The following is a 12,693-nucleotide window of genomic DNA, read 5'->3' as shown; positions in this document are numbered from 1 at the left end:
ACTCTGGTGTTATTTCGAGCGGTCATCATTAGCGGTCAAAAATGGTAATCTGATGATTTTTTATTTAGAGAAGAGAAACAACTCTTCAGTTGTGGTCGCTGCCGATGGGCAGCAAGATTCTGACCAACACACGAAACAGGTAAACCACAAATAATTTAAACCCTGTATGTCTTAAAATTAAATGAACATTAGGCAGATCATTCGTGACAGTACTTAATACTTCGAAGGTTAAGCTAGCTGTACTAAACCGTTAGCTCTGCCCTTTTCTGTTCTACATATTTACATTAAATCCAGTGGTGAAGTCCACGTTTTTCGCTGGTTTACCCACTGCTGTGAGTGTGTGTGTGCGTGCAATCGTACATGCGTTTGTGTTTGTTGGAGCCGGAGTCACACACACAAATGAAGAACGCAACCAAGGTAAGCGCACCTGAGGATGTGTATTTTTGTCGATGAATGGAAAGGATGTGGATTGTGTATTGCAGCCTTATGATCATCGGTACCTTCTGACTGTTTGATTGCCGTTGTGAGTTGGATTACCCAGTGAGCTGATACCGTATGGCTTTTCAAGTGTGGAACATTCTTGAGAGCTATGAACTGTGTGTGTGTGTGTCTCGAAGTTACCGCTGCTGTGGACGTGTGACGTTTTATTTGGATGAATTGTGAGTTGTGGACATTGCGAAAAATGTGCTAAAATGTAAATTAAATGAAAGCTGAAAAATGACTCAAACAAATGCTGGTGTCCAAAGTTCTGAAATGAATAACGGAAAACGAGAAATTAAGCTTACAGCCAAGGCCCTGGCAAATAAAACCGAGAGACTGCATGAAGAACGCAAAATGGTTGTTAATAAAATCAAAACCCTTATTCCAGAAATGAAAAGTCTGATGAAAACAAGAGACAATGTATCTGATGTGCAACACCAGATGGAAAGTTTGATTAATCTTTGGGAAACTGCAACTCTGTCACATAACACACCGATTCCTTTACTTCCTGAAGACGAACAAAATAGGCAAAATGAGTGGTTTGCAAGCATTATGGAATACAGTAATACATTTAAAGAAGCTGTGAAACAGTGGCTAAGTGGACCAGAGGAGTTATTCCAGAATGATAGCCTTGATCCTGCTGCTATAAATGAACAAGCTACTCTTCCTTCATCTTCAGAGACAGTTGAACCTCTAGTGGAAATGCAGGCTCTGTCTTCCATCAAGAAGGATGAGATACAAAATTATGTAAAACCAAGTGACAGTGTCTCAAATATTGGAAGTCAAGTAACCGGAGCACAAACTTCTGCCACTGGGAGAAAGTCTGCTGTTTCATCTACCACTTCTACTCGTCTTAAAGCTGGGGCTGATTTGGCAGCTTTAATAACAAGGCAACGATTATTAAAGGAAAAACATCAACTGCAAGAAGAGGAGGAACAGTTGAGGAAAAGAAAGGAACAGTTTCAACTTGAAGAAGAAATAGCTGCTCATACAGCAAAACTAACTGTATTGCGATCACACAGCTCCATAAGTGGGAGAAATTCCACAACAAGGATCTCTGATGGTATGAACTCTTATTTTGAAAGGGGAAAATCCAAAGCATACATTCTGTCTCCAAATGCAGCTACATTTGTTCCACAAATAACAACACAAAAGGAACAAGGAAAAAGTCATGGAGATCCAACAATAAGGTCTAAAGAAAAGCTTTATAAATGTGTGTGTTCTGAATCTGTGTCTTTAAAGCACCACATGCCTTCACCAAGTTCACCTCAACACAATGTTCAACAGAGAACTCAAGCACAATGTGGAGATACCTTGAATTTCAATTCTGGGCAAAACTATGATGATGGAAGCATGTTTGGTATCATGACAAAACAACACGAAATAACTACACTTCTGTTAAAACAACAATGTCTCTCGTCTTTGCCAAAAAAAGAGATTCCTGTTTTCAATGGTAATCCATTACAGTATCATACATTTTTGAAAGCTTTTGAGAATGGGGTTGAAAGAAATACAGAGAGCTACAGTGACCGACTTTATTTTCTGGAACAGTACACAAGTGGTCATTCAAGAGAGAGCTTGTTCGCAGTTGCCAGCATCTCGATCCTGCAAAAGGATATGTTAAAGCAAAAATGTTGTTAAAAGAACAATTTGGAAATGAGCATAAAATAACACATGCTTATATGGAAAAGGCACTTTCATGGCCCCTTATTGAAAATGGAGGACATAAAAACTCTGCAAGATTATAGTCTTTTTCTCAGAGGGTGTTCTAATGTAAGGGAAGGAGTGCAAGTTATGAAGGAATTAGACCTGCCTTCAAATATGCAGACAGTAATCAAGAAATTACCATACAGACTGAGGGATAAGTGGAGGACTGCAGCATGTGAGCTGCAGGAGAGGCGCTGCCAGAGAGCTACATTTGATGATATTTTTAATTTTATTGAAAAGCAAGTGAAAATTCTGAGTGACCCTGTGTTTGGAAATATTCAAGATGCACCAATATTAACAGCAACTAAAGGTGTAAATAAACGCAGATCACAATCGCATTCCAGATATGGAGGAGCTGCCTTTGCCACTACTGTGGCCCCCTGTGGAAGAGAAAAACAAGCATGTGAATAAAGAAAAGGAATATGTTCACAGTGCAAGGAGGATGTGTCTTTATTGTGGAGGACATACATTGGAGTTGTGTCGGCAGTTGGGAAAAAGGTCTCATAAAGAGAAGATTGGCTTCTTGAAGGACAATGGAGTCTGTTTTGGCTGTTTGTGTATTGGGCACATCAGTAAAAATTGCAAAAGACGGATTTCCGGTGGAAAATGTGGCCTCAAGCATTTAACGTTATTACACATTTCCCCAAAAGAAAAGGACAAACCCTCGGAGCAGATGCAGCAGACACCAGAGGTGATGGTTGATAGCACTCTGATGTCAAGTGGTCTAACAGGGGCTGGCGATCATGACTGTAAACTTCCCATAGTTCCAGTGCAAGTTAAAGCAAAGAAAGGTGTCAAGATCATTTCTACTTATGCTTTCTTGGATCAAGGAAGTACGGCTGTGTTTTGCACTGAGAGCTTGATGCAGAAGCTCGGCCTGACAGGTAAAAGGGCCAACATACTTTTAAGAACTATGGGCCAGGAGAAGGTTATAAGTAGCCATATTGTTTCGGGACTGGAAGTGGCTGGATTAAAAGAGAATAACTTTTGTGAACTTCCCAAAGTTTATACGCAGGAACGTATGCCTGTAAATAAACAAAATATTCCAAGACAAAAGGATCTACAGGGTTGGCCACATTTAAGGGATGTCAAGTTGCCAGAAATTGATGCTGGAATTGAGTTGCTGATTGGGACTAATGTTCCTAGGGCCCTGGAGCCACTGCAGGTCATAAGTAGTGTTGATGGTGGGCCCTGTGCAATCAGGACTATGCTTGGCTGGACTGTGAATGAACCACAAACAGGAGATGGTCAGAATGCAGCAGATTGTGGACAGTCAGCATTAACAGTCAACAGAGTTTCAGTTGTGAATTTGGATGAACTTTGGCAGCAGCAATTCAAGACAGACTTCCCTGAATGTACAGCAGAAGAACAACCTGGACTATCCAGAGAAGATCAGAAATTTATGGATCTAGTCACCAATTCAGTACAAGTGGATGGTCATTATCAGATCAGCTTGCCCTTAAGGGAAAAGGAACTCAGCATGCCAAATAATAGAAAAGTCATTGAGCTGCGTGCTTTACATCTGAAAAGAAAGCTTCAGAGGGACTTGTCTTTTTATACAGATTATGTCACATTCATGAATGATCTTGTCGCCAAAGGTTATGCTGAACAGATTCCCGAAGGTCAGTTGGAGCGTGCTGATGGTAGGATCTGGTACATCCCGCATCATGGTGTTTACCATCCTACAAAACACAAATTAAGAGTCGTGTTTGACTGTGGAGCTAGTTTCCAGGGGATGTCACTGAATGCCCAGGTCCTACAGGGTCCTGATCTTACCAGTTCACTGATCGGAGTGGTGACTAGGTTCAGGAAAGAACCTATGGTTATCATGGCAGATGTTGAATCCATGTTTCATCAAGTCAAAGTGCCAGCTGAGGATGTTGACTTGTTGAGGTTTCTCTGGTGGCCTAATGGAGATTTGAATAAAAACCTTACTGATTTCAGGATGACCGTGCACCTTTTTGGAGCAACATCATCCCCTAGTTGTGCCAACTTTGCCCTTTGGAATTGTGCAGAGGACAATAAAGATCAGTTCAGCCAAGAAGCTGTGGATAAAGTTCTGCATAATTTCTATGTGGATGATTGCTTAGTGTCTACAGCTACAGAAGAGGATGCAATGTCTCTTCAGCATGAACTTGTCTCCATCTGTGCAAATGGTGGTTTTCAGCTGACTAAGTGGATAGGTACTAGACCAAGAGTGTTGCCTGTCATACCGGAAATCCACAGAGCCAAGAATGTGAAGAGGCTAGACATGGACACAGGACATCTATCAGTGGAGAGAGTACTTGGAGTGGAATGGTATATTCAGTCTGATACCTTTAAATTTAAGATAACAATAAAAGACAGGCCACTCACTAGAAGAGGAATTCTCTCAACTGTAAGTTCCATCTATGATCCTCTGGGAATACTGAGTCCTGTTGTGTTGTCTGCAAAGAAAATCTTAAGGGATCTCAGCAGGAGATCATGTGGCTAGGATGACATTGTTCCTGAGTTGGTAGCCAACGAATGGAACAGCTGGTTGCAGCAACTTCACCTGGTGGAAGACTTTAGTACTAAAAGGTGTCCGAAACGCTTGGATTCTTGGAAGAGTTTTTCAAACCTTTCCAGACAGAAGAGGATTTGTGCGTCAGGTACGCATTAAGACAAAGAGCAGCCTTCTGGATCAACCAATTACCAAAGTTTGTCTGATGCAAGAAGCTGAAGCTGAATGAGGAGCAATTCTTGTGCATCATGGGACTTTGACACTAACCTTGATTCAAATTTGACTTTTGATTTACCTGGGTGTGATTTGTTCTGGAATATTGATTTCTAACTCATAGGCTTAGGACTTGATGGAAGAAGATAAGATATTGCTCATAATACATTAAATTGATATTGACTTTTAATTGATTTTAATTTTTATGTCTCCTACTTGTATGAATAAAGTAATTATTATGTAATAACCTAATAATTAGGGGCTGGTGTGTGGGAACCATAAATATTAAGAATGTTAAATGTTGTATTTTCTGTTTATTGGGTTGTTTTGTATTAGTTTATTACAGTGATTATGGTTTAGGTTGGTCACATGGTTATGGGCGGTGGTTCTCTAGTTTAATTAAGACACCTGTGATGTGTGTGTTTTTGGTCTGGTAGAGAGGGGGTGTGTGGGTCGCCTTATTCTTTGTTGACCGCCACCTTAGTTAATCGCTGTGATTTATTTCTTTGCCTTTGGATTAAGTTAGTACACGTTGTATTTAGATAAATTTATTCTTTTGCAATAAAGTTATAAAACGTATAATTTTGGATCTCAGCAGATTTTTTATGTGCGCGTCGGACAAAGAGGAAAGGCCCAACTTCAGCCTCTCGGTGACTTTTTTTTGGTGGTTTTTGAAGTCATCACAGTGTTGTGGTAGATAGAAACTGCTTTCCCAGTGTTGGATGTTTGGTTTCTAGATGCTGCTTTAGTTCAAATATAGATAAATAAAGAACAGCTTTATTATAAATTTATTTACTGATGTTTTTGTTTACCTCCAGGTCACTGGCTGGTCAGTAGTTAAAGAGTTTTAAAGCGTATTTTACGTTGCTCACAATACATTTGGAATACAAAACCAGTCTTTTCATGGTCTCACCTTTGTGTGGGTGTATACTTTATGTATTTATGTATTAATGAGGTTGGTGGTTCTTGTTGCTCCAGGACAGGGATGTTTGAGACTGGGAGGAAAAATCAGAGTATACCACTAGTTTAAACTCAGCTATACTACTGAAAAAGTAGTAATGGTAAAGATGGAAAACAGAAAGTGAAAGAAGGAAAGAAGGGAAATGATGGAAGGAAAACAAATGAACCCTTTAGTTAATCTAACATAAAAACAAGCATGGTAAATAAAGTATAAAATTAGCATGTTTTATGCTAGCAGCTGTATAACACTTGCTAACGTTTATGCTCTAGCTAAACTAGCTTAAAGTAGCAACTTTCCTTTAACTAAACATAGATTTCGAATAAAAAGCTTCCATTTTAAAAATAGTTGGCTTTGTCTTAGAAGCTCTCATTAAATTTGTTAGATTAACCTGTTATTAGTAAGCACAAAATTAAAAATACAATAAGCATGTGTTATGCTAGCAGCTGTTTAGCTAACTGTTCATATACATTTGAAAAAAAAACACTTAAGCTTAAGTTGGATTTCTTACATGTAGTGTCATTCCACGTGAGTTAATGGATTGAGGTTGTTTATTATGCTGAAATTACTAAATAAACAGGTATGGGAAGATTATATACAAGTTCTTATTAAGTTTGTTCACTTAACCTGCTATTAGTAAGCAAAAAAGTATGAACACAATGAGCATGTTTTATGCTAGCAGCTGTTTAGCTAACTGTTCATGTACATTTGTAAGAAAACACTTAAACATGTCGTGCCATTTAAAGTATGTCAATGGATCATGCATGTTTAGTTAATCTAACATAAAAACAAGCATGGTAAATAAAGTATAAAATTAGCATGTTTTATGCTAGCAGCTGTTTAGCTAACTGTTCATGTACATTTGAAAGAAAACACTTAAGCTTAAGTTGGATTTCTTACATGTAGTGTCATTCTACGTGAGTTAATGGATTAAGGTTGTTTATTATGCTGAAATTACTAAATAAACAGGTATGGGAAGATTTTATAGAAGTTCTTATTAAGTTTGTTCACTTAACCTGCTATTAGTGAGCAAAAAAGTATGAACACAATAAGCATGTTTTATGCTAGCAGCTGTTTAGCTAACTGTTCATGTACATTTGTAAGAAAACACTTAAACATGTGGTGCCATTTCAAGTAGGTTAATGGATTATGCATGTTTAGTTATCCATCCATCCATCCATTTTCTTCCGCTTATCCGGAGTCGGGTTGCAGGGGCAGCTGCCTAAGCAGGGTAACCCAGACTTCCCTCTCCCCAGCCACATTCACCAGCTCATCCGAAGGGATCCCGAGGCGTTCCCAGGCCAGCCGAGAGATGTAGTCCGCCCAGCGTGTCCTGGGTCTGGCCTCTTTCCGGTGGGACGTGCCCGGAACACCTCACCAGGGAGGCGTCCAGGAGGCATCCTAACCAGATGCCCGAGCCACCTCATCTGGCTCCTCTCGATGTGGAGGAGGAGCGGCTCTAATCTGAGCCCCTCCCGGATCACCGAGCTTCTCACCCTATCTCTAAGGGAGAGCCCGGCCACCCTGCGGAGGAAACTCATTTAGGCCGCTTGTATTCGAGATCTCGTTCTAGCGGTCATTACCCAGAGCTCATGACCATAGGTGAGGGTAGGAACGTAGATCGACCGGTAAATCGAGAGCTTTGCCTTTTGGCTCAGATCCCTCTTCACCACGACTTGGACTTGGAGGTGCTGATTCTCATCCCAGCCACTTCACACTCGGCTGCGAATCGCTCCAGTGAGAGCTGAAGATTATGTCTTCAGAAGACGTGCTGGTGGGATTGAGGAGGTCTTCGAAGTATTCCCTCCACCGCCTCACAACTTCTCGAGTCGAGGTCAGCAGCCCCCTATCCCCACTGTACACAGAGTTGATGGAGCACTGCTTTCCCCTCCCGAGCCACCGGATGGTGGACCAGAATCTCCTTGAAGCCATCCGGAAGTCATTCTCCATGGCCTCTCCAAACTCCTCCCATGCCCGAGCTTTTCCTTAGCGACCGCCAAAGCTGCGCTCTGCTTAGCCCGCCGATACCCATCAGCTGCCTCTGGAGTCCCACAGGCCAAAAAGGCCCAATAGGACTCCTTCTTCAGCTTGAAGGCATCCCTTACTGCCGGTGTCCACCAACGAGTTCGGGGGTTACCGCCACGACAGGCACCGACGACCTTGCGGCCACAGCTGCAGCTGGCCGCCTCGAAAATAGAGGCACGGAACACAGCCCACTCGGACTCAATGTCCCCCACCTCACCCGGGACATGGTTGAAGCTCTGCCGGCAATTCGCCTGTCTTGACACAGTCTGGACAATGCAGTAAATGTTGGTGTACTCTTATTATAAAAAAAAAAAAAAAAAAAAAAAAAAAAAAAGAATTCTGTACAAGCTGACGAAGATAATGGAAGATCCTTCACACCCTCTACACAACGCCGTGACGAAACAACAGAGTGTGTTCAGTGGGAGGCTTGTTCAAGTCCGATGCAAGACAGAGAGATACAGAAGATCCTTCCTTCCAGCAGCTATCAGGCTGAAGAACAAAGCCCTTAATTAATTAATGTGATTGTTTTACTAAAAAATTACTACTACTACAATATTGAATTTCCCTTTGGGATTAATAAAGTATTTTTCATTCATTCATTCATTCATTGTCGACTCTGTGAAGGAGCTCTCTAAAAGAAAATTGGAACTTCACATTGAATACAAGAAAATCAAGATTAAAATAGCAAAGCTGGAGAAACTGGAGCATGAGAAAAAGGTAACTGGGTGATAAGTTTATATATTTACATTTATTTCTAACCCTTTTCTGACTTGAAACACAGGGCTGGAATTCAAGCCTTGCAGAGATTTCAAGGACCTGAATGAACCAAAATGTGTGCTCCTTTTCAGGAACGGGAGAAAAAGAACAAATGATAAAAAATAAAATAAAATAAAACTAGCACAGCCAAACACACAATATAATAACATCTCTTTTTAACTAAAGAATTGCTGTGTAATGGCTTCTCTTATGACCATCCCTGCAGGATATTCGAGGGTGATGGGGTCCACCACATCAGGGGGGAGGGAGGTCAGTGGGAGGGCTCCTCTCCTTCGTCAGGGCAGCCATGTTGTGTAACACAACACATCAGATATTATCCTGCATGCCCTGTCAGGGGCCACCCTGAGTCCTTTGAGGCTGTGGAACTGGGCATTCAGAAGTCCAAATGTCATCTCTATCCTGACCCTGGTTTTTGCAGGAGCCACATTGAATCTTGTTTGTGGCCCTGCACCAGGGTCAGGATAGGGAGTCATTAAAAAGGGCTGGCAGGCATATCCCCTGTCGCCTACCAATATTCCACTGAACACCCCTGAAGGATGGGGAAAAAAAAGAATTGGTGAGAACCGCAAAATACAGTTTGAGCATGATTTAAAATATAACACGTACAATTGTCATACCCTGCTCCAGTTTATGGGAGAGTGCAGACTTCCTGAAGATCCGAGAGTCGTGTACAGACCCGGGCCACTTTGCCACAAGGTTGGTGACCATCACCTGATGGTCACATGTCATCTGCAGGAGCATCTTATTTCTGGGAGTTTGTTCCAGACATGTGGTGCATAGAAGCTGAATGCAGCTTCTCCATGTCTGGTTCTGACTCTGGGGACTGATAAGAAACTGGATCCAGATGACCTGAGGGTTCTGGTAGGTTCATACTGGGTGAAGAGGTCACTGATGTATGTTGGTCCTAAACCATTCAAGACCTCAGAGCTGGACTGATGTGGTCTACTTTCTTGGTTTTAGTGAGGACTCGAGCAGCAGAGTTCTGGATCAGCTGCAGGTGTCTGATTGATGTTTTAGGTAGAACCTGTAAAAACACGGTTACAATAATCAAGCCGACCATGTAGCCCGCCTTAATCCACAGCCTCCCGAGACTGAAGTCCACGCTACCCACCAGAAGAAATAAGGGCTACAACAGCAAAAAATCTTGAAATAAAATTAAATTCTTCAGTCAATATTTTCTTTGTTTTTTGGTTTAATTTATTAATCTATTCATGGTAATCTATTACCAAGAAATATCCCGAAATTATTCACTGTTCATGATGGAAATTATAATTTAAGGGGGAAGATTAACTTTAATATTCCCTTAATCCGGACAATCAGGAAAGGTCTTTGTGTTCCCGTCATTGGGGTGAGACTATGGAACAGGGTCACTATGGATTAGAAGCAGAGTCCAAACATGAAACAATTTAAGCTGAAATACAAACACACTATTTTCCAGAGAGATGTGTTGAGTAGCACTAAATGTTATGAGGATATTGAGCTTGTGTATATTTTTCTTTATTGGTCACTTCTTCTGGGTACGGGTACGACTATCTATGACTGTGTATGTGAGTGTGTATGTATGTGTATGTTTACACTGAACATGGCTGTAGTATGTGTATATGAAATTTATGTCTTTAAGTCGTTATCTAACTAATACTATCAGGTTAGTTCTAGACAAGCCTAAATCAGGAGGTTATCATGTTTATTATTTAAGGAGAAGGGGTGGGAGTTCATAAGTTATACTTCTTCTCACTCCCTTTCGAACATGTATTTGTATTTTTTTTATATTTGTATGCTTGATTTTTGTTTTATTTTGCTTTTCATGCTTACTCAAAATAAATCATAAAAAAAAAAATAAAAATAAAGTGCAACTCCACCCACTGCCGAATGTGAAAAATGCCTGAAGCTGCAAGGGTTGGGCTGGGAGGTTTGTATGGGCTCAATATTAAGTCATAAAGATTTTGCTGTTGTAAATGAACGTTTGCACATCATGTCAGAGTTTGCATCTGGAAATCCAGCTTGTCACTCTGTAAAACAATCTGCCTAAAAAATTCAAGTTTGCAAATGTGCAGAAAAGGGTTTGCATGGTTGTAAAAAGATTTGTATTTGTGAACATAAAAGTAAAGTTCTTTTGCAAGAACCCTGTTCACAGATGCAAAGCACAAGACTCTGAAGTTGTGGTTAACTGTTAACTCTTAACTGTGTTTGTTGGTGATAGAAATGGTTTTGCTGAGATTCTGGACTTTCTGTGGATACCACACATGTTTATAGTTACATCTACAGACCTGACGCTACACCCGGAAACGAGATGTTAACCCTTAACTCCCGGTAGCGGAGGCTGCAGGTGCAGAGGTGAAGCTAAACAGTCAAGCTAAGAATGAAAGTTTAGAGAATTTATATCCAGAAATGTGGATAATGAAGCAGTGAAGGTGCATGGATGGAAGTTATTGTGCATATTGTGAATATTTCTCTCTCCTCACCATCTAGAAGCTGTGAGATTCTCATCCTGCTTTCTGTCTGTTCACCTGATGCTGATATTCATCACATGTTGTTCCTTCTGTGTTTAGAAGGAAGCAGCTTCACAGCTTTAAACTCATCCTGCTGACTTTTTACCTTTTAGTTAGTAAATCCTGAACATTTCATCCTTTCAGATAAATATTTGATTTTATAAATATATATGAAGAAATATTTTAACTGTTGCTGTTTAAAAAGAAAACTGCTGTTAAACCTGTTTATGTGTTTAGTGCAGGGGTCTGCAGCCTTTCCAATCCAAAGAGACATTTTTCCCTCAGTCAGCTAAATAAAACTCCTTTAGACGCAGATGTTACTAGACTTTTAGAAAAAAGAATTTTTGATAAATATCTGCTATAGGACTGTTTGTCATTTTTGAAGAACCATATTTTTATTTCTACGGGATGTAGATATTTGTGGAAAATTATGTAAAAAATAAATAAATATTACAGGTACTTTTAGTGTCATTATGTTGTAGAAATTAAATGTAATTATTCCATGAAAAACCTGAAAAATTGTTAAAAAACCTGCATGTTATTATATCTAAATTTAAAAACAAAGCTAGCTCTTTAGCATTTTAGCCGTGTATTAAACATCTGCAGCTCATCCAAAACGCTGCTGCTGGAGTTTTAACAAGGACGAAGAGATCTGAACACATCACACCAGTTTTAACATCTTTACACTGGTTTCCAGTTTATACTGGTTTCCTGTCAGTCACAGAATAGATTTTAAACCCTTCTGATTGTTTACATCCCAGAACGGTTTAGGCCCAGAATCCATCTGTTATATGTTCAGAGAATATAAACCTAGCAGAGCTCTTAGATCCAAAGACTCTGGTCAACTAGTCCAAACCAGAGTCCAGACCAGAGTCCAGACTAGAGTCCAGACTAAACATGGAGAAGCAGCATTTAGCTGTCATGCTGCAAACAAATGGAACAAACTGCCAGTGGAGATTAAACTTTCACCAAATGTAGACATTTTTAAATCCAGGTTAAAAACATTTCTTTTCACATGTGCCTATGTATGAAATCTGCATGTTAACTTTAACTTATCTTGCTTTTAATCATTTTAAAGTAATTTATTATTTTATTGTGATTATGTGCTGCTGCCTTTTACTATTCTGAATATCTGTAATGCATTTGTCTTATGTAAAGCACTTTGAATTGTCCTGTACATGAAATGTGCTGAACAAATAAACTGCCTTGTCTATTAAGAGTCACTGTGGAAGGTCCAGAGAGACACTTGCTGCTCCTGGACGTAGCAGATCCTGATTTAGTGCCTGTAAACCAAAATTTACTGCATTTTCTGCATATAGCAGTGCTTCTTCTTTACAAAGAAAAGGACATTTTGCACATATAAAAAATGTAATCGTTGCCCAGCACTAATATATATATTTAGCCATGTAAGCACTTTAAGGACACTTATTACTAAGACTTTAAGGAAGGTGTAAACCAAACTAACGCCGTCCGTTTCATTGTAACTGTTTTATTGTCACTTCTTTCGTTTTGTGTGTAATGTTGAAATTTTGTTAGTGTGATTTTTAATGTGCCGTTTCTTC

Source organism: Melanotaenia boesemani, chromosome 13 (genome assembly GCF_017639745.1).
Source record: "Melanotaenia boesemani isolate fMelBoe1 chromosome 13, fMelBoe1.pri, whole genome shotgun sequence".
NCBI lineage: Eukaryota > Metazoa > Chordata > Actinopteri > Atheriniformes > Melanotaeniidae > Melanotaenia > Melanotaenia boesemani.
This window is presented reverse-complemented; position numbering follows the sequence as displayed.